Source organism: Onychomys torridus, chromosome 14 (assembly GCF_903995425.1).
Source record: "Onychomys torridus chromosome 14, mOncTor1.1, whole genome shotgun sequence".
NCBI lineage: Eukaryota > Metazoa > Chordata > Mammalia > Rodentia > Cricetidae > Onychomys > Onychomys torridus.
Genome location: NC_050456.1, coordinates 26,145,366 through 26,167,289, shown reverse-complemented (window position 1 = coordinate 26,167,289; position 21,924 = coordinate 26,145,366). Strand labels below are relative to the sequence as shown.

Genomic DNA, 21,924 nt, shown 5'->3' with positions numbered 1-21,924 from the left:
GCACAACTGACTGCATGATAGAAATACCACTCAGGTCATAAAACAGACAGCACCATCAGCCAGAAAGGAAAACAAAGACCTAATCCATCAAAGTCCGTGGTTCTGGGGAAGTTTCTTTTTGGCTTCTGTAGCTCCACTTCTGGCTAACTGTTCGTGTTAAATGAAGTATGTCAACCCAGGATATGGTTTTGTGCTTAAAGGCTCAGCTTGAGAAAGGCTCGAGGCTACACTGAGATCCCGACCACCCAGTATAGTCAGTCACTGGTCAGCTAACAAAGACTTTGCATTGGCTTAAACTGTGTCTGAATAGTCTTCTCTGGTGGTTATCCCACAACAGAAAGATGTCAGACAGTCCTTCCAAGTTCACATCAATGACAGTAAATCAGACTGCCACTTGAGTCACATTTCTATTAGTTCTGCAAAGACTTTTTTGAATTAGGTACAATCAAGTATAATAGTAGACAGCTGATGTGCTGTGTCCCTGCTAAAATAAAGTCACTTTTCTTTCCTGAGAAACTTACTAGATTGTGAGGGAAAAAATGCTCTCATAGCTTACTTGCTATATAAAAGGACTACTTTGTTCTCTAGGTTATAAAAGGCATGAAATCAAATAGGAACACTATTGCAGTCAACATTCATGGATTAAGGTGGTCTCCAAAAGTCATAGAATACAGTATATTAGCTACATATAGTCCATAGATTCACCTTTGGGATTTAGGAAAAATACACAAACTAAAATCAGTTTGAAAAAGAAATACGCCTAACAGACTATACTTGACATTTGGGTAAATACACTATACTTAAATTATATCTAGGCCCTAAGCAACCATACCAACATTTGTCATGGTTATATCAACACCCGCCTCAAGAATCAAAAAGCATCTGAAGAGCCTTTGAGAAGGACTTAAATTATTAAACAACAAAAACCTCCAAATGGTGTTACGTAGTATCTCATCATGATAGAACATACTTTACCCCAAATGAGAGAGTAGACCATGTTCTCTTCCTGATGTCCAGTGAAAATGGAAGTTTAGGAAAATGAAGCCATCCATGAGTAAAGAAGATACCCAACTAAACTGTTGAAACAATACACATTTTTTAAATGTTTTTAAGTTAAAACACAATTCATTATTTCCCCTTCCCTTTCCTCCTTCCAGTCCTCACCTGTACCCTCTTGCTCCCAATAACAAATATATGTGTACGTAATGTGTGTATTTCAGACCTTTAGTGGTATTTGTATGCATATAATCCCAGGACTGACCACTAAGCCTTAGACGACCCATCAGTGGGCTCCTCCCTGGGGCACTATTATTCCTGCTCTCAGCATTCCTTAGTTGTCTGTAGTTCTGTGTCTATGGGTGGGGTTCCATGAGATTTCCACCTTGCATGTAAACATGTCTATTGGTCTCCTAGTTCTCCATGTCTTTTTGGACAGTCATGTTGTTGAGGTGAAGCTTCCCTGTTATTTCTAGGAGACACAATCTCACAGTAGCTTCCTGGTTATGTGACTCTTATAATCTTTTCACCCCTCTTCTGTGATGTTTCCTGAGTCTTGGGTACTCAAGTTGTATTATATATGTTTATAAATGAGGTTGGTCTAAGATCACCTGTTCTCTGCATTTTGACTACTTCTGTTTCTCTGTAATGATCTGTCTGTTGCAAAGAGAAACTTCTTTGATGAGGGGTGAGATTCATACTTATCTGAGGATATGAGGATAAATATTTAGAATGCAGTTAGGAACCCATCACAGCCCCAGAGACTAGGCAGCAATATCTCCCTGTCTCCCCCCACCCCGCCCCTGCCAACCATTCCCCAAGGCACCAGTGACCACCAGAGCCATGAGCTCCACTTGCACTGACTGGAGGAAGAGGGACTCCAGGAAGCACAGGCTTCATCTGTATGGATTGGAGATAAAAATGGGTAGGCAGCAGTGTAAGAATGCATTCAACAACATAAAGAGCAATATGGCACCACCAGAGCCTAGTGATTCTACAACAAGACCTGAGCATCACAACACAGATGAAGCAGAAGAAAACGACCTTAAAAATAACTTTATGAATATGATAGAGGTCCTTAAAGAAGAAATGAAAAATTCTCTTTAAAAAATGGAGAAGACAAACAAAAAATTGGAAGAAATCAAGAAATCCCTTCAAGAAAGCCAAGAAAAAAAAACAATCAAACAGGTGAGGGAAACTGTTCAAGACTTGAAAATTGCAATAGAGGCAATAAAGAAAACACAAATAGAATGCAGTTAGGAATTATGCTAGTTTAGTAAATTGTTGGCAGTAGCTTCTCTCCCAAGATCCATTTGCTCACTATCCCCAGGTAGATGACTAGGCTTCTAGTACCAGACATGTCTTTTTCTCCTGTTGAGAAGGCCTTCAGCTCAAATAGAGAACTGATGGTTACCACCAAAATATGAGTGACACTACTGTACCCTTAGGGTTATGGTGCCATGCTGGTCAATGCTGTGGTTCACTGGCATCATTGCTGGGTAAGAATATTGGTTGCTTCCCTACCTTCCAGTAATATTAAGGCTAGTCCTCAGGGAGGAGACTTCAAAGTCAGATCCAGCTCAGACACTCAGCGTCTTGCATCTAAAGTGCATAGTGTCATCAATGACAGGGACTAGCCTTCAGCCAGTGGGAATCAACCAAGGGCAACAACAGTCTAGGACTTCTGATCGACTACTCAAAAGTGGCTTTCTCATGCATGGTATTTGGGTTTTTGTTAGACAGTCTATGGCTTTTGGGGAAAGCACTGTCAGCCCAAGTGGGATAACTCAATTTAAAATTATGTGTATGTCTAGGTATACACAGGCATATATATTGTATGTAACTCTTGGGAAGTAAAGTATGGTTCCTTATGGTTTCTGCAGGCATCCTTAGAGTGCTGTTTTATTCTCCTCCCTTTGTCCTTCTGTACTGACCTCCTTTCACCTCACTCCCATTTCACCCATTTACACATTACATGCATCCTGCTATTCTCTTCATTCATGCCCCACCTCCTCTTTACTTTCCTGCTTTCTGCGCTTACTCTAGGTTACCTACTCACTTGGAAGATTGGAGCTCGAAATCAAAAATCATAATATGTGGTGTTTCCCTTTTTAGAACTGAGGTGCCTCACTCAATATATTTTCTAGTTCCATCCATTTACCTGCAAGTTTCATTATTTCCTTTTCCTTTACAACTGAATGGTATCCCACAGTGTAAATGTACCATGTTTCTTTATTATCCACTCATCAGTTGAAGGGTATTTAGGCTGATTCCATTTCTAGTTATGTGACTAGAGTGACAATGAACATGGCTGAGCAAGTATTTCTGGAGTAGACTGAGTAGGATGTTGTGTCCTTTGAGCATACACAAAGGAGTGATATCGCTGGCTCATATGCTAGTTTTATTTTTAGTTTTTTGAAAAATCCCACCAACAGAAATGAGGGTTCCTCCTTCCTGCACATCCTTGCCAGCATGTTGTCAGCTGTTTTGTTGTTTGATAACTTGGCTCTCCTCTCTTAGGAAAGCCCTACAGGCTGCCCAGAGGCCTACAAGTGATTCTAGATTCTGTCAAGTTGAACATTACACCAGCCAAACAACAACAAAAAACGACTCAGAATAAAACCAAAGTAATTCAGTTACTACTAATTTTAAGAAAATAAATGTGAATGATGAAAATGTTAACAGTGAATAAGGCTGTAAATATTGAGAAAGAACTTGTATACTTCTCAAAAGGCCTTTCTCTGAAACTACACAAAGAATAGACCCCTTAGCAGCACCATGTAAATGGATCTGTTAATGTGGATGAAATGACAAGATTAACAGCCCAATTATAATACAATAATGACACATCATTTTCCCCTGAAATACTGATGCATTAAGTATTTGATTTAAAAAAACATATTGCAGACTCTGGCCAGAGAAACAGGTAGGCTAACTACAGATCTTCACTGCTCCCTCAGCTCCTCCAATCCAATGCCCCAGCCTCACCCCAGCTCTGCAGTAAACCATCTACTAATGCACCACCCCCAAGCACCTCTATCACCAGTGGATCCCACAGATCTTCCCCTCCTAACCTCCTCCCACACACTAGTTGCTTTATCCCAGCTCCCAACTTCAGCAGGAATTCCCTGGGAACCTCACAGGCTACTCTGATTAGTGAAACACATAGGCTAACTGCAGATCCCTCTCCCTCATCACCTCCAATCCAATTCTCTAGTCTCATTCCCAGCTCTGTAGTAGACCTTTTTCTGTGGCTTCCCCTCACTCTCTGGCCCTATTCCCAGGGCATGAACTAAGCAGATCCTGGTGGAACACCCTGATTTCTTCCTCTTGTGAATTCCCTCAGCCTTCTCAGTCCATTCTCATCCATAAGTGTCAGCTTCCAATATTGAGAACCCATAATGGCTACTAATCAGAACCCCAGAAGAATTTCCTACCAGGCAACACATAACCACCACACTCTCCTAAGAACCAGAAAGTTAAGAGAAACCAAGGAACAAAACACCCACCCAACAAAGACAAGACCAGACATTAGCACCTAGAACTACAATCTTCCCAATCTCAAATGCCTAAATGCCAGGATAAAAACACAGTAACAGTCAGAACACTGTGTCTCCACTAGAGCCCAGCAACTCTACCTCAAAGGTCCTAATATTCCAACATAAATGAAGCATAAAAGAAAGAACTTAAAACAGCTTTTATGAATATAATTAAATGAATAAATCTTAATTTTCCTTAAAGAGGAAACAAATAAATTCCTTAAAGAAATCTATGAAACGAACAAACAAATAATGGAAAGAAGTAAATAAAATTGTTAATGACCAGTAAGTGAAAATATAATCAATAAAAAGAACTCAAACTAAGAAAAATCTGGAAGTGGAAGATTTAGAAACCCAAACAGGAACCCAGAGGCAAGCTTCACCAACTAAATATAAGAAATGGAAGAGAGAATATCAGAAATTGAAGAAAAGATAGAAGAATTTGATACATAGGTCAAAGAAAATGTTAAACCTAAAAAACTCCTGATGCAGAACATCTAGGGAATCTGGAACACTATGATGAAGCCAAATCTAAGAATAACAGGAGTAGAAGGAGGAGGAGAATTCCAGGTCAAAGGCACAGAAAATATATTTTTTAAAAGTCTTAGAAGAAAATTTCTCTAATCTAAAGAAGGAGATGGCTATCAAAGTACAAGAAGCATACAGAACACCAAATAGACTAAATCAGAAAAGAAAGTCTCCTTGGCACATATTATTCAAAACACTAAACATACAGAATAAAGAAAGAATATTAAAAGCTAAAAGGGAAAAAGACCAAGTAACATATAAAGGCAGACCTATTAGAATTACACCTGACTTCTCAATGGAAACATTAAGTGCTAGAAGGGCCTGGAGAGGTGTGCTGCAGACACTAGGAGACCACAGATGCTAGACCAGACTACTATACCTAAAAAGAACTTTCAATAATCATAAATGGAGGAAATAAGACATTCCATGAATAAAAACCAAATTGTAAATAATTTCTATGTACAAATCCATCCCTACATAAGATGCTAGAAGGAAAATTCTAACCTTAAGAGGTTAGCTATATCCAAGAAAACATAGGGAATAATCCCATAGCACCAAAAACAAGAGGGAAGCATACACATACACACACACACACACACACACACACACACACACACACACACACACTACCACCAACAACAACAACAACAAAAACAGCAACATCAAGTAAAAATAAAAGGCATCAACAATCATTGGCTATTGATATTTTTCAACATCAATGGTCACAATTCCCCCAATAAAAAGACAAGGACTAAAAAAATTGATGCAAAAACAGGATATATCCTTCTGCTACATCCAAGCAACACACATTAACATCAAGGATAGATGTTACCTCAGGGTTTAAAGGATGAAAAAGGATATTCCAAGCAAATGGACCTCAGAAGCAAGCTGTTGCATCTATTTTAATATTTAAGAAAATAGGCTTCAAATCAAAACTGATCAGAAGAGATAGGGAAGAACATTACATACTCATCAAAGAAAAGATCAACCAAAAGGACATTTCAATCCTCAACATTTATGGCCCAAACACAAAGGCATCCAAGTTTGTAAAAGAAACACTACCACAGCTTAAATCACATATTGACCCTCAGACACTGATACTGGGAGATTTCAATACCCTACTCTCACCAATAGACAGATCATCCACAGAAAACTTAAACAGAGAAATACTGGAGCTAATTGATGTATACAGCAAATAGAACTAACAGATATCTACAGAAAATTTAACCCAAACAGAAAAGAATATAATTTCTCAGCACCTCATGTAACTTTCTCCAAAACTGATCACATACCTGGACACAAAGCAAGTCTCAACAGATACAAGAAAATCAAAATAACACATCTTGCATCCTATCTGACTACTATAGATATCAATCAAGCTGCATGTAAACAACAAAAACAACAGAAAACTTACATACTCCTGTAGACTGAACAACTCACCACTGAATGAAAAATGGATCAAGACAAAAATTAAAACAGAAACTAAAGACTTTCTGGAATTGAATGAAAATGAACACACAATATACCCAAAAGTATAGGACACAATGAAGACAGTTTGAAGAGGCAAGTAGCACTAAATTCCTGCATAAAAAATTGGAGAGATCTTATGCCTCTAGAACAAAAGGAAGACATCAAACCCAAGAGGAGTAGAATGTAAAATAATCACACTTAGGGCTGAAATCAACAAAATAGAAAAGAAATATAAAGAATCAATGAAACAAAGAATTGGTTCTTTGAGAAAATGAGTAAGACTGACAAGTGCTTATCCAAATTAACTACAAGACAGAGAGAAAATATCCCAAGTAACAAAACTAGATATGAAAAGGGGGACATAACAGACATAAAGAAATCTTGAGAATCATAAGAACATAGTTTAAAAACATGTACTCAGCAAAATTTGAAAATCTAAAAGAAATCGATACTTTTCTCAATGCATATCACTTAACAAAGATAAATGCAGATCAGATAAACAATTTAAACAGACTTGTTTCCCTAGAGCAGTCATTAGAAGTCTCTCAACCAAAAAACAAAAAACAAAACAAAACAAAAAGCCCAGGGACAGATGGTTTTAGTGTACAATTCTGTCAGACCTAATACCAATACTCCTCAAATTGTTCTACAACAAAGAAACAGAACATTGCCAAATTGATTTAATGAGGCCATAGTTAAGTTTATACTCAACCACATAAAAACCCAACAGAAAAAGAAAATTACAGACCAATTTCCCTTATGGACATAGATACAAAAACTCTCAACAAATACTTGCAAACCAAATCCAAGAACTCATCAAAAAGATCATCAACTATGATCAAGTAGGCTCCATCTAAGAGATGCAGGGATGGTTCAACATACTTAAACGAAAAAAAAAATGTAATCCACCATATAAACAAACTTTAAGACAAAATCCACATGATCATCTCATTAGATATGGAAAAGACCTGTGACAAAATCCAATGTCCTTTCATTATAAAAGTCATGGAGAAATTAGGGATTCAAGAGACATACATAGACATAATTAAGGCAATTTACAATATGCCCATAGCTAACATCAACTTAAAGGGACAGAGACTCAAAGAAATTCCACTAAAATCTGCAACAAGATGAGGTTGTTCACTCTCTCCATACCTATTCAATATAATACTTGAAGTTTTAGCTAGAGCAACAAGACAACTGAAGGGTGCCAAGGGGATACAAATTGAAAAGAAGCCAGGCGATGGTGGCATACGCCTTTAATCCCAGCACTCGGGAGGCAGAGCCAGGTGGATCTCTGTGAGTTCAAGGCTAGCCTGGGCTACCAAGTGAGTTCCAGGAGAGGCACAAAGCTACACAGAGAAACCCTGTCTCGAAAAACAAAAACACAACAAAAAAGAGACAAATTGAAAAGGAAGACGTCTAAGTATTTTATTTGCAGATAATATGATAGTTTACATAGGCAGCCCTAAATATTTCACTGGGGAATTCCTACAGCTAATAAACAGTTTCACCAAAGTAGCTGGATAAAAAATTAACTCACAAAAATCAGTACCCTTCCTATATACAAATGGTAAATGGACTGAGAAAGAAATCAGGGAAATAACACCTTTCACAAGAGCCTCAAATAATATAAATATCTTGAGGTAACTCTAACAAAAACAAAGCATGTAAAAGGCTTATATAATAAAAACTCAAGTCTTTGAGGACTTAAACATAAAACCAGATACACTGAACCTGAGAGAAGAAAAAGTGGAGAACAGCCTTAAACTCATTGAGACAGGAGAAGATTTTCTGAACAGAATATCATTAGCACAGGTACTTAGATCAAAAATTAATAAATGGAACCTCAAGAAACTAAGAAGCTTCTGCGTGGGGAAAAAAAAACAAAACAAACAAAAAAACCAAAAACCAAACAAACAAACAAACAAACCATGTCATTTGGACAAAGCAAAAGCCCACAGAAAGGGAAAAGATTTTTACGAACTACACAACCGTAGTGGGCTAGTATTCAAAACATAAAAAGAATTCATTAAAAACTAGATATCAAGAAAACGTTATCCAATTAAAAATGGGGTACAAATATAAACAGAGAATTCTCAATACAGTAAACTCAAATGGCTGAGAAACACTTAAAGAAATGTTCAACATCCTTAGCCATCAGGGAAATGCAAACCAAAACCTGCTTTGAGATTTCACCTTGCACCTATCAGAATGGCTAAGATTAATGAAAACAAGTGACAGCTCATTCTGGTGAGGTTGTGTAGTAAGGGAAACCCTCATTCATTGCTGTTGGGACTGCAAACTTTTACAGCCACTATGGAAATCAGTACAGCAGTTCCTTGGGAAGATGGGAATTGATTCTCCCTCAAGATCCAGCTATACCACACTCATTGGCATATACCCAAAGGATGCTTCATACCACCACAAAGACATTTGCTTAAATATATTCATTGCTCCTATACTCATATTACCCACAAATTAGAAACAACGTCAATGTCCCTCAACATAAGAATGGATAAAGAAAATGTGGTACATTTACAAAATGGAGTCCTACTGAGTGGTTTAAAAAAATGACATCATGAAATCTGCAGGCAAATGGATGGAACTAGAAAAAAAATCATCCTGAGTGAGGTATTTCAGATCCAGAAAGACAAGCATGGTATATGTTTGCTTATAAGTGGGTATTAGCAGTTAGGTCAATGATAACCAACCTACAATCCACAGAAGTATAGAATAGGGAACTAGAGGGTACAGAGTCTCATTGGGAAATGGAAATGGAATAGATACATGGGAATGACTGGAATGGGGAGATGAATAGGGAAAGGAGGGGACTTGAAGGAGGGAATTATAGGGAGAGAGAGTTAAAATTAAGGAGCATTTGAGGGGTAGGATGGAAACAAAATACAGCAAAAACTTTCCAAAATATATAGATATGAAGGCGATCTAAATAAAACAGTCATATAATGGGGGAGACAGAGTCCCAACTGGCCATCTCGACACCAAGTGATGCATTCAGTAAAGGGACTGGGTTACATCTAAATTTGTTGTTGGACATGTGAATCCCCAAACAACCCAGGCTACTGCCAAGATAATTGCTGTAGATATCGCTCTGTGTAAATAAAGTTCTGATTGGCCAGTGGCCAGGCAGGAAGTATAGGCAGGACAAGAGAGAAGAGAATTCTGGGAAGTAGAAGGTTGGAGGGAGACACCACCAGCCGCTGCCATGAAAAGCAACATGTAAAGACACCAGTAAGCCACAAGCCATGTGGCAAAGTATAGACTAACAGAAATGGGTTAATTTAAGATAGAAAAGGTAGATAACAAGCAGCCTGCCACGGCCATACAGTTTGTAAGCAATATAAGTTTTTGTGTGCTTTCTTGGTTGGGTCTGAGCGACTGTGGGACTGGCGGGTAAGAGAGATTTGTCCTGACAGGGCCAGGCAGGAAAACTCAAACTACAAATGGCGCCCAACGTGTTTGCAAGAGTTTCCACCTAAAACCTGAGAAAAAAGATTCTAAAACAGAGCTAAAAACAGCTTCCTAATTGTTTCTTTCAAGTTAGCGACAGCCTGCTGGTTTGAGCTACTATGGCGGGTTCCTGGCGTGTGCATCTGACCTGCTGTATGGCAGGAATGAGGAGTCTACAAGTGGCACTTTACTCTGCTGTGTGGTAGATTTAGCCTTTGCTAGTTTAAAAAAAAAGTTCCTGGGCTATGCACTGCTTTGATAGAACTGCTTCTGATAGTTGATGGTACACATGGCTCCAGACCCAGAGCTGGCAGTAAACTGTGTACCACCGCTATGTTGGAAAACTGAGGTGGGTGGAGCCAGCAGCCACAGAAGCGTTTCAGTCTTACAAAGATGGATATTACACAGAGAATCTGGTTTGTCTTGTCTTTGGGATTTTTAACCACAGAAAAAGATTTGATCATAAAAGCTGTTGAGTTAAACAAATATGTAAATTTTAAAGGCACCTTGACTTCAAAATTTGGATATAAGGATATGTTGCTTTGGAAAGGAGTCTCTGCTTTTGTTTCCACAGAAAGCCAGAGGCTATGGATTTGTTCCAGATTAAGATACATCAGGTTTGATCAGCCAAGACCACCTGAAAGGTCTCCGATTACACCATGGCCCAGATGATCCAACATCCAGAATGGTTTCAGAGCAACTGGCTCAGAGGTTCACCCTAATGGACTACTCCATAATCCTAAAATTTTCTTTGTGTCCTCATAAGATACAGCGCCCCCCTCCAGCAGGAAGTAGTAAGAGAAACTACACCCACATTCCCAAAATTATCAAGCTGGCTTTGGAGATGGAATTGGCTCACTCCTTCTCTAAACCCAGACATACTGCTAAAAGAGAAGGTTAAGAGATTCTTGTGTCCCAAATCAGAAGAGCCCTCTGGTGTGGGACAGAGAAAAACCAATATTTTTCTTTAAAGCAGGTTGATTATAAATGTGATCTCTTTCTAAAGAAGAAAAGGGGATATGATATAGATATAATAGGATGAAAGGGTAGGTTAAGGAAGGAACTTACTTCTAAAGAGCAACAACTTGTTTAAAATGTTTTACATTGGTATAGATTTTAGTCTATTGATACAAATTTAAAGTTAATTTTGTTATACTGTGTGTATATTTCTACTCGTGTTTAAGGTATTATGTTTGTATAGCTCATTTAAAATTGTAATGGATAATTAAAAATAGAATAATAATTAATCATCTGTGATAATCATACTCATAGCCATGTTAGTTAAGTCTTCTGGGTATACATAGAGATATTTCAGATAGATAGGTAATCTTCAAATACTTCAAAGACCTTCAGAATATGGCATTTAAAATATTTTTAAAATTTAGACTTTCTGGACAGTGAGACATGTCTGTTCCTGGCAGCACCGATTCACTTCAGAGAGGAGGATGGGCATTGAAGACACTTCATATCTTATCTTCACCTTGGCAAAAATAGCCATTTGGGCAAGAAACTGTTCTTGTCTGGACTGCTTGATTAACTGGACATGCAGGACCCATAGAAAGGTGACCACTGAACTTTGCTTGAAAAAATGGTCCTTCAGGTTCCTGCTTCGCAGAGGAAACTGCCAGACATTCTACAGGACACTAAAAAAAGTGACCAAGAGATTCTAGCCCTGTGGGCTGAAGACAAATGCCCCAACTTTACAAAGGAACATTAGGTGACTGTCCAGGCTGCCAGCTGTCTCTGTCTACTCTTGCAAGACTCCCAGAAGTTGCTTGCATCCTTCTCCCGGTTCTCAGGTAATATTACATCCTTCTGAGGTCTTTGATGTGGTTGAAGACTAGATAGTTATAATTTCCTCAATTATGATAAAAGTTAGATATAAAACCTTAGACTCAAAAATATAAGATAGATAGGATATCTTCTTTAATATTGTAACTATAATTCTTGCTTGATAATTGTTTTGTTATATGTAATTGTACTATGTAAAAGTTAAAACCTTCCTTTAAAAAAAAAGAAAAGAAAAGGGGAAGTGCTGTAGATATCGCTCTGTGTAAATAAAGTTCTGATTGGCCAGTGGCCAGGCAGGAAGTATAGGCGGGACAAGAGAGAAGAGAATTCTGGGAAGTAGAAGGTTGGAGGGAGACACCGCCAGCCGCTGCCATGAAAAGCAACATGTAAAGACACCGGTAAGCCACAAGCCATGTGGCAAAGTATAGACTAACAGAAATGGGTTAATTTAAGATAGAAAAGGTAGATAACAAGCAGCCTGCCACGGCCATACAGTTTGTAAGCAATATAAGTTTTTGTGTGCTTTCTTGGTTGGGTCTGAGCGACTGTGGGACTGGCGGGTAAGAGGGCCAGGCAGGAAAACTCAAACTACAGATAATAGTTGCTCTCCACAAACTGACATCAAGCCCCCATTTCTGAAAGCAACACCTACACAACTCATCAAAAATGGAGAAATCTAGCTGGTGCATACATAGTGCCTTCACGCATCCCCCCCACCAACCATCCCTGTCCTAGAGTCTTTTATACAGGAAGGTACTCTGCAGGCTACCTAAAGAAAAATGTAAACACCAAGCCAGCCACAAACCCTCTGAACTTCAATTCTATCCTGCCTTCAAGATATGCTAGAGCAATGGTGGCTGTTGGAGAATATTATTTTAAGATGTGTTACTTTTGTTTATGCTGCATTTGTTTAACTGTGAAGTTGTGTTACTGTGCCTGTCTAAAACACCTGATGGTCTCATAAAGAACTGGAACAGCCAATAGCAAGACAGGAGAAAAGATAGGCGGGGCTAGCAGGCAGAGAGAAGATATAGAAGGAGAAATCTGGGAGGAAAAAGAAGTAGACAGAGAAGAAGGAGGACTCCAGGGACAAGTCACCCAGCTACACAAGCAGCCACAGAATAAGAGTAAGATTTACTGAAGTAAGAGAATGGGAAACACCCAGAGGCAAAAGGTAGATGGGCTAATCTAAAGTTAAGGAAAGCTGGCAAGAAATAAGCCAAGTTAAGGCTGGCAATTTATACTTACGTATAAGCCTCCTTGTGTAATTTATTTTGGAGTTTGGTGGTAGACTCCCAAAAGAGTATAACAACCAACAGGTGGCACAAAGCTTGTGAGAGTAACCAACCAATATCTGATTTGACTTAAGGCAAATCCACAAGATGGAACCCATACTCAATACTGCTTGGGGGACCAAGAACCAGAGATTAGATACCCAAGCACCTAGGGTAAAACCAAATACTACTGGTCTAAAACAAACAACAAAAAAGTAATGATAAATGACTCCTAATGATACTATGCTCAACTCATAGACCAGTGCCTTATTCAGACATTAGTAGAGAAGTTTCCTCCTATAGAAGATGGGAACAAACACAGAGACCCACAGCCAAACATTATACAAAGAATGAAAGACCTTGGAACACTAAACCCTTAATGGGATGTCTCCATCAAATCCCTCTTTTCAAAACTAAGGATACACCGCAGAAGAGGTGATGAAAGAGTGTAAGAGCCAGATGGGATGGAGGACACCAAGAAAACAAGGCCCTCTCTATCAACATTATCAGAGTTCATATGAACTCTCAGAGACTGATAAAGCCTGCACAGGGCCTGCACAGGTCTGCACCAGGTTCTCTATGTATATATTATAATTTCCAATTTATTATTTTTATGGGACTCCTCAGTATGGGAACAAGTGGGTCTCCAATTCTTGTGGATTCTCTTGGCCGTTTTTCCTTCTGTTGGTTTGTTTTGTTCAACTTTGATGAGGTATTTTTTATTTCATCTTCTATTTTATTTTATTACATTTTATTGTTATCCCTCAGAAGTCTGCTCTGGATCTGGTGGGAGGGGAGGAACTGGAGTAGAGGAAGAGGAAACCAGAATAAGGATATATTATATGAGAGAAGAATCTATTTTCAACAAAAGAGAAAAATGTGTTGAAGAAGTTAGAATGATGGCTCAGTGGTTAAGAGGGCTCACTGTTCTTGCTGAAGACCAAGGTTCAGTTTCAAGCACCCACCAGGTGGTTCACAAGCATCCAGTAACTCCAGGTGCAAGAGATCCAATACACTCTCAGCAGATAACCAGGCATGCACATGATCATACATGTAGACAGAACACTCATACACATAAAATAAAATATATATTTCTGTATTACAGATCTACATCAAAGCAAATTCATGAAAAGTTTTAGAAGAAAATAGAAAAGAAAAAACTTTACAAGCAAATCATTCTTAGAAATAACAAAAACAACATCATTTACATACAGAAATGATAAATAGGACCTACTAAAATTAAAAACTTTTCTTTTGCCAATGAACTATTAATGTAATTAAGAGAAACATTACAAAAATAAAGAAAACACTTGTAACATATATCTGACAAAGGACTTAAATCCAGAATAAATAGAAAGAAATATTGATGTTGAACAATAAGAAAAGATAAAGTACTGAAGCAATTCACCAAAACGGATATGAACATGACAAATAAGTTAAAGCAAAGCTGTTCAACACAATCAATAATTGGAAAGTGGCTAATAAAAGCCAGAAGGGATACTATATAGTGTTGTTCACATGTATAATATTACAAGTTAGATGTCCAGTGCTAAAGAAAAAAAAGTAATAATGTCAATTTTAAGATTAAAATAAAGGTATCAAATGATAACAAAGGGTGAACAGCTAGAATAATTCCCATGAACTGATTGTGGGAATACAAAACAGAATAGCCAGTCTACAAAATGGTTTGTGGTTTCTTAAAATGCACAGGATACAGTCAGCAAATGACCTAGAAAGTCCAGTGCTGAGGATCAACCCTAGAAATGAGAAACTTAAGTCAACGTAAAAGTCCTTAGTAAAAACCTTGAAACTTTAGTGTTCTCACTGCTTGAATAACTAAAAAACCTAGGCATATGGCACAATACCCATCAATAAGACTTAAACTATTGATTCATGTGATAAATGATTTTCAAAACATCAAGTTCAGCAAAAGTAACCAGCATAAGAAAAAAAACTACACACTTAACTTCATTTACACAACTTTCTTGTTAATGGCACAACTACAGTATTGTAACTACAGTACCAGGCAACAGATCAGTACTTAGTAACTGTGGGCACTAGGAGGATCTGAGAAGAAAGGATAGCACCAGGGGATAACTGTGGGTGGTGGACTCACTGTGTTCGGACTGTAGAGGTGTACATGGATTTTTAATTCTTTTACAATTCATAGGACTGTATTCCAAAATTCATAGCATTTTAAAATAAGAGATTCCACAAAGGGATACATGTGAAATATAACTAAAGTACTATCCAAGGCAAACTTAACTTACACACACACACACACACACACACACACACACACAATGTATGTATTGTAAATGAGAAAACAGAAAATTAACAAGTTAAATAGCCATAATGAGAAACTGAAACAAAAGGAAAAAAAAAAGCCAAATAGAACAGAAAAAATTAGGACCAGAAATTAATTAAATCAGAAATAAATATAAGGTCCAGGGGTGTTGGCGCATGTCTTTAATCCAAGGACTTGGTAGGCAGAGGCAGGTGTTTGAGTTCAGGAACAGCCTGGTCTACATAATGAGTCCCTCACCAGCTTGGATGCAAAAGTGAGAATCTCTCTCAAATAAATGAATGAATTAATTAATTAATACACCACTAAGATTAACAAAGTCAAAATTTGACTCTTTTGAAGACACTGATGAACTGAGATTTCTAAAAAAATGGTCAAAAAGAACAGTCACAAACAAAACAATATGAAGAATTATAAAAATAATAACTTTATTTATGACAATGTATTTGAAATGTTATATACAATAAATAAATCTTTAGGAAAATAATAAAATCACTCTGTAGATACAGAAAACTTGAATAATCCTATATCCTTCAAAGAAATTCATCAGAAGTAGAAAATATCTCCAGAAAGAAGTATATTACAAGGATTATTACTCCAACTTTATTTGGAATTATTTCCATCTTACCTAAAAATAATTTCTTTGTTTAAAGATTTTATTTTAATTTTAAATTGTGCATGCGTGTGTGTGTGTGTGTGTGTGTGTGTGTGTGTGTGTGTGTGTGTGTGGTGTGTGTGCATGTGAGTACAGTGCCTGTAGAGGCCAGAAGAGGGCATCAGATCCCCTGGAAGTGGGGTTGCTGGCAGTTGTAAGCTGCCTGATGTAGGGGCTAGGAACTGAACTCAGGTCTTCAGCAAGAGTACACGTTCTTAACTGCTGAACCACCTCTGCAGCCCTTTGCCTAAACGTTTCTAAGGTAAAATCAACAGCAAAATCTTTACAAGGAAAAAAAAAAAAAAAAAAAAAAAAAAAAAAAACTTGGATGGTGACTATACTAGTACATGAAATTTGAATTAGAAGAGAGTATCTAACAAGCACAAGTGTAGTGATATATTATGTCCCCCAATATATTGTGCATCCTAATAAACTTATCTGGGGTCAGAGGACAGAACAGCCACTAGACAGACATAGAGGCCAGAAAATGGTGGCACATACGCTCTAATCCTATCACTTGGGGGGATCTCTGTGAGTTCAAAGCCACACTGGAAACAGCCAGGCATGGTGACTCAGACCTTTAGTCCCAGGAAGCGATTGCAGAAAGCAGAAAGGTATATAAGGCATGAAAACCAAGAACTAGGTTAAGCTTTAAGGCATTTAAGAGCAGTTCAGCTTAAATTCATTAGGATGAGGACCCAGAAGCTTCCAGTCTGAGGAAACAGGATCAGCTGAAGAATTGGTGAGGTGAGGAATCGTTCACCCCAATACCTGGCTCCAGGTTTGTTTCTATTAATAAGAACTTTTATGATTTGTGCTGCACACAAGTGCAAAAATCATTCACAAAATAATGACAAGAAAAGCCAGCAATACGGGACAAGTAATAAACTGTGGCCAAGCTGTATTCGTCCTACATTAGACTTAATATTTAAAAGGAAATGTGTTTATTACAGTGACACTGAAAAGAAAATCAAAGAACAGAGGAATTCTGTGCAAAGAAGTGTACCACCTGATAAAATGCAACATGCAGTAATCTGGAATAATCTATGCATTCCAAAGGGACAATAATCTGATAACAATAGTAGAATAAATAAAAAAAAAAACTCTTGGCTATTTACATTTCTTTCAACATTTATACACTTTGTCATTACAACAAAACAAATTCCCTTGCAGCAAATAATACGACTTTATTGAGAAAAGAAAACCTAAAGAAAAGATAATACCATGCACCATGGTCATAGATTACAAAAAGTCAGTTGTGTTCGAATTAAATGTAGGCAAATCATTAGGCCTCATGACCATGATCGGTGACAGCAGATAACAGTCACCAAGGGCAATACCCTCTAATCCTGGTCCTTGGAAAAATCAGAAATATGTTTCATATGTTACCCTTCATTAAGCACATTTTTAAAACATTTAATTGTATCTACCACACGTCATTTTACTGATTTAAAATTCAGAAAACAATTCATATCACTTTGAAGTTAATTATTTCAAAAATTTGAAATCCATGAATGTGTTTCCAAGAACTACTGGTTCAACGGTGCAAAGTGGAACTATAGAACAAAGAGACCTGCTTTTTAAATACTTTTCAGGGCTGAGGAGATGACTTGGCTGTTAAGAGCATGCACTACTCTTGTAGAGGACCTAGTTCAGTTCACAGCGGGCAACGCAGGGCTGCCTGTAATTCCAGCTCCTGAGTGATCCAACAGCCCTGGCCTCCACAGGTTCTGCACTGATATGTACCTACCCACACACAGATGCACAAACACACACACACACACACACACACACACACACACAGTGAGAAAACATTCCCATTCAAAAAGGTAAGAATGAGAGCATAGCAAAGGGAGATGAGACCAGAGCAAGACCCATACCTAGCAGAGCAAACACACTGAAGCATGTATCTGGCATCTTAGACTCTAAGGAAATCATCTGAACTCTTACGGGCTTGGGCAGCCCTGCCTTTCCAGCCTGCAGCATTCACACCCTCTAGAGAATCAGCCCTATTCCACTGCTGAAGCTTTTTCTCAATGGGGATGTGGCATCTCTAACATCCTGAGGTCTCTACTGCAACTAAAGCTTTACCTTTACCTTTACCGCTTAACCCAATGCCCTCTCAAGACCTCTTGTAAAGAATCTAATATTGCCTGCTGCACATGCCCGGCCTCAGCAGCTTTCATGAACTATGGTGCAAGTTGTCACCCCAATAAACTTACCTGGGGTCAGAGAACAGAACAGCCACTAGATATAGAGGCCAGAAAATGGTGGCACACGCCTTTAATACTATTACTTGGGAGGCAGAGATCCATCCAGATTTTTGTGAGTTTAAAGCCACACTGGAAACAGCCAGACATGGTGACTCATGCCTTTAATCCCAGGATGTGAGCCTTTAATCCCAGGAAGTGATGACAAAAAGCAGAAAGGCATATAAGACGTGAAAACCAGAAACTAGAAGCTTTGGTCTGGTTAAGCTTTTAGGCTTTTGAGTAGCAATTCAGCTGAGATCCATTTGGATGAGAACTCAGAGGCTTCCAGTCTGAGGAAACAAGATCGGCTGGGGAACTGGTAAGGTGAGGAAGCTGTGGCTTGTTCTGCTTCTCTGATCTTCCAGTGCTCGCCCCAATAACTGGCCTTGGGTTAGTTTTTATTAATAAGACCATTTAAGATTCGTGCTACAAGAATCCCTCACTCTGCTGAGTTCAGCTGTCAGCTCAAAATACATTGGTTTGGTCCCTTGTGCCCAAACTGCAATGACCACAATGCCTTGGTGTCTACATCTGAGAAAATAATTCCCTAGACAGTTGACTTTGTGCAGGAAACTCCTTCAGCACCATAATAAATTCAGGCTTGCTCCTTTTAAATGAAATTGTGTTTTCGGTAGGTAGGGTCATGCCTTCAGGGGTCTCTTTGAATACTACCCCTGTGTAGTATGCTAAGTTTCTCTTTGGTGCTGACATTAATAGTTACAGCAGTCTGCATCCACACTTGCCTGTTGCATATGTAATTACCTCATACTGCTTTCCTCACCAAACCTCTTATTTCTCTTTCTTTCTGTTCTTCAGTCTCTCCTCTTTCCCTCACTGTAGACTTAAGTAAGAACAGTGAGCAGTAACCAAGACACAGCCTGAGGGAATAGAGAGATGGCTTTGCAACAGTCTCAGCTGGTACCAGCAAGCTCCTAAAGAGCTCTCACAGGGCACCACTACCCTTGCCCTGTGAACTTCTCAACTATATGAGTAGTTGTACATATTTTATACATACTTCTGCTTCTACTGTGGCTGGTTGTAGCAATACTGATTTGTGGATAAGCACAACTTCTAAGAAAGCCTGTGCATTCCAGGGAAAAGACCACCATAAACTGTTTCGGGGTGGGCAAGGGGAAGGGACTGGTAGACCAAGATTTCTAAGTCCAGCCTTGCTGCTGCGGCTCGGTTCCCTCTGCTCTCACACTGGAGGCTCTACTTTCACCTCCGTCTTCACCTGCTAAAAATAAACTTCAGGCTGCCTGTCCAACCTAGGCCCCGATGAGAATTCTTTTCCCTCCAGAGCACAAGAACCAAGACAGCTGCCATAGTTGGGATCAGAAAGAATCCAGGTAAGCAAGTCTCCCCATAACACTGTTTTGTCTTGAAATATCCTCTGCCAAATATATAACTGCTGTGTTATTTCTGAAATTCGGTCTCACTCCAACACTGAGGACACGGGCAGAACGCAGACAGCTTCTTTGCCAGACTGTCCCCTTCCAGTCTTTGCACCCTCTGAAACTCCATGAGCCCAGCCACCACCATCCACTTTGCTCTTGGCACTCTGGTCTCCCAAACTTCCACCACAATGGCTCACTAAGGGCTGCTTACAGCCTTCTAGAATTTCTCAAACCCAAGCTCCAACCCCTTCCACATTCCTCCCACCAATCAGTTCCAAGGTCTAGGAACCGTGCAAGCTTCACCCTAGCAGCAGCTCCATTTCCTGGTACCATTTTTTTTTTTTTTTAAATTTGTCACGTCGCTCATTGCTGTGACCAAACACTAACAAAGAGCAACTTTTAAAAGGAGGGGTTATCATGCAGGTTGAGAAGACACAGTCCATCAGAGAGGCTAAAGCACAGTGCCAGAAGCATGAGATGGGTAGTCACACTGCGTCCACAGTCTGCATCCACAGTCAGGAAGCTGCATGGAGAACGGATGCTTGTGCTCTGTTGGTTTTCTCCTTTTATTCAGTGCAGCACCCTAGAGCATGGGGTAGTACTGCCCATATTCAGGGTGGATCCTCCCTTAGTTAAACCTTTCTGGAACTATCCTTATCTACATGTCCAAAGGAGTATTTTCTGGGTGATTCTACACCCCATGGAGTTGATAATCAAAGAACAAGCACCACCATGGGGAAATCTAACTACCATTTACTTAAAGGCCGGCTGAATTAGAACCACAGCCATCCCCATGCCTACTTCACTATACTCGGGCCACCTGAGTTGTAGCCACTGTGGGCAGACATAATAAAAATCAGTTTCAGAACTCACCCTTCAAGGCATTCAGTGAGCGCCTACTCATCAACTCTTGCAACAGCTGGGAACTCTGCAATGGTGGCATCAGAAGCCTACACTCTCTGCTATGATTTAAGCGTGGCTCTAACGGCTCATGCACCAGAGGCTTGGTCCTTGGTAAAACAGTGTTGGAAAGTGATGTGGGATGTAATCGGATCACTGAGAAAAATGCCCTCTGAAAGAATGGACTTCTTTGGTTCTCACAAGAGAGTTGTTATGAAAGAACAAGCCATGGGCCTGTGTCTCAGGGTTTCTGTTGCTGTAATAAAACACCATGGCCAAAAGCAACTTTGGGAAGACAGCGTTTATTTCATCTTATAGTTTGTAGTCTACCATCCAGGGAAGTCAGAGCAAGAAGTGGAGGCAGGAGATCCTGCAGAGACCATGGAGGAGTGCTGCTTACTGGGTTGCTCCTCAAGGTTTGCTCATCCTGCTTTCTTATATACTCCAGGACCGTCTGCCCAGGTGGCACCACTCAACAGCCAGGGTCCTCTCATATTCATCACTAATTAAGAAAATGCACCACAGGCTTGCCCATAGGTCAATCTCAGTTGAGGTTTCCTTTTCCCAAATGACTCCAGCTTGTATCAAGTTTACATAAAACTAGCAGTCCAGCTGCAGGATGGCTCAGTGGGTAAAGCCACTTGCCTCCAAGTCTGTCAATCTAAATTCTATCTCCAGAACCACATGGTAGAAGGAGAGAACTGACTTCTGTCCTCTGACCTCCTCATGTGAAGTAGAGCACATGTGCACACACTCTATAGGAACAGACAAGCTTTACAACTAGACGTCTTTGTTCTGCTCCCTACTGATTAGATGAAATAACTAACTATACAGAAAAAAAAGTTCAAAGAACTGAATAGAAAGAGATTATGTTAGATGACTACTCTGGAAGAAACAGACCATTTCATTTGGTTAACAAGTAGTCTCTGAGAAACAGGAATAGGCAAGAAAACAGACTTTCCCTCAGGTTATAATAAAAAACAACCAAGTGCTATCAACGCCTTCATTTTAGTCTAGAGGCAACTAATTCAGAATCCTGACACCCCCCTCCAAATTTTAAGATAGCAAATTTGTGTTGTTTTAAGCCACTACTTTGTGGATCTTCCTTATAGCTGTCACCATAATAAGGAAAACTGAGGCGCATGCCTTGTAAGTTGTCTAGATCACACTACCGAGGGTACTCAAAAACACTTCCAGCTTCTCTTACACAACAAATTTTAAATAATCCACAAGTTGTGTGTTAGTTAAACAAAACTCAGTCACTTCCCAGAACAAATTTAAAAATGATTCCTATGTAATCATAAAATAAGTATTTAGATATTGGTTTATCATTTTTTGTTTTGGAT

At 39.1% G+C, this 21,924-nt stretch overlaps 1 protein-coding gene across 1 annotated transcript in view; it reads right to left on the bottom strand.

Annotated features, from left to right (window-relative positions):
- The window catches only part of Mipol1 (mirror-image polydactyly 1), a 310,896-nt gene that overhangs the window by 276,991 nt on the left and 11,981 nt on the right, over positions 1–21,924 (bottom strand). The window lies entirely within an intron of this gene.